Here is a 2005-nt window from a genome sequence, read left to right on the forward strand (position 1 = left end):
TGTAGTTTTAAAATGTCACATTTCTTGTTGAATGATTACGTAACCAAAGAATGAAAAAATAACGTGCTAGCTTTATAAACAGTCTAGTAATGAGTTTGGGTCTCTTCATTAAGTATAGAAGATGCTGATTAAACTAAAAATAAGCTACCCTGTGTAATTTAAGGTTCCTATTGATAGATGAGAGAAAATCCCAGACTTAGAGAACTTTCAAGTACTTAGACATTGTCTCTATCCCTACTCTTCTATTGTCGAAGTTTCAAAATGTTCACATTAATCTTAGGCATTGCCAAAGTGGGGAAATGTTAATTGGATGTTTGCATCATACAAGCAGACACTTATCAGTACTTTTTTTCATACAATTTTGCTGATTCACTGCAGCTGAGTTTTGTCACACTGATACTGTGTCTGTATTGAGTCAGGACTGCCAGCAATTCAGAATTCTGTGTGTTTTAAATGCAGACAAACTTATAGACTGAGATCATTGAACTCATTTCACTTATGGACATAAATTCTCTCCAGGTAAAAGTAGCTTAACCCACTGTGTCACTTGCAAACCTTGACTGTGTTCTCAGATTAAAATTACCAATTTAATTCTTAACTCTCAATCTTTTCACCAGAGCTAGGAGTTCCACTGGTTGTCAATGGATGAACCGAAATAGCCAACATGAAGAATTTATACATAGGCTTATTTAAGACACCACTTATTATGGTTGGTGTCCTCTTATATTAAGTGAGTCATTTATCACAACAATACTTTGCGCCCCTTAATGCTTTTCATTCCAGGATCTCAAAGCACTTTGCAGTTTAATAAATTAAGTGCTCAACATCCCTGTGAGTCAGAGAGGTATTATTGTCCCCATTTTACACATGCAGAAACTGAGGCCCAGAGAGATTGTTTTGCTCAAAGTTACTCAACAAATCAGTGACAGAGTAGAACCCAGAACTCCTTAAACTCTGACTCTTGCATCTTTTCTGTGCACTAACCATTAGTCCCATTTTGTCATTTCCCCATTTATCAGAGTTTTGGGAAGAACTTTGCAGCATTTACAAGCTGCAAAATGTATTTGACAATCAGGTTTTAGAGTAACTATTTCTAAGCCACCTATCACCATCCCTCGCTCTCTAAACTTGCATGCCCACTTGCAACTATTATGACAAATGAACTATGACAAAACGTAAGGGATAGAAAACAGGCCAAAAGCATACCACAAAAATTGTCCAGGGGAGTTTGGGATAGGTGTAACTACCTGAATTCTACTGAATTTTTTAAAACACTAGATTTCAAGGTAATGGTATCAATTTAAACAGTCAGAACTTCACTTACAATCGCTTTAAAAAAAAAAAAGTGAAGGAATATTGTCAGGGCTCTTGGATGCAAATACCTGTTGTTGATACAGTCTGATGCTTCTTATCCTGTCTACAGTTAAGTAGGATTTCTTTTCCCCAAAAGTGTTCCTTTAATTACAGAATGATTTAATGAAATAATAGGAGCAGTAATTATGCTAGTCAAAGAGTAAATAAACCTGTGTCAATAGTTAGTTCACATGTGCACACGTGTTCCAGTCAGGAACTACAGAGCCACTTCGGGTTTACAGTTTCTCTTCATTAAGACTTAATCTTAGCATTTTCATTATACTTGAGTACATACAAGCCTAGAAGTAAACATAATCACCATGTTAACAAAACCAGCACAGTGACAAGCAACTGGTTTGGGAAAGGAACAGATGAGAGCTTGCCAAGGATTTTCAGACCAAACAGGGAAGGGATGTGGCTGGGGGGAACCTAATCTTAAAAACAAAACAAAAACCCACCACCACACTCTTTGAATGTGAAATCATGCCAATAGGATGGGAAATAGTTTACATTCTGTAGCATGTAGGGTTATCCTTGCAACTGAGATCACACTTCAGCAAGATTATGGGATGTAGGAGGTGACTCCGACTCGGCTCCTAATTATGTTTAAAAATTGGGGCTTGTTAAAACCTTCACAAGAAAGAATAGATCA

The sequence above is a fragment of the Caretta caretta genome, chromosome 8, assembly GCF_965140235.1.
Source record: "Caretta caretta isolate rCarCar2 chromosome 8, rCarCar1.hap1, whole genome shotgun sequence".
Lineage (NCBI taxonomy): Eukaryota > Metazoa > Chordata > Testudines > Cheloniidae > Caretta > Caretta caretta.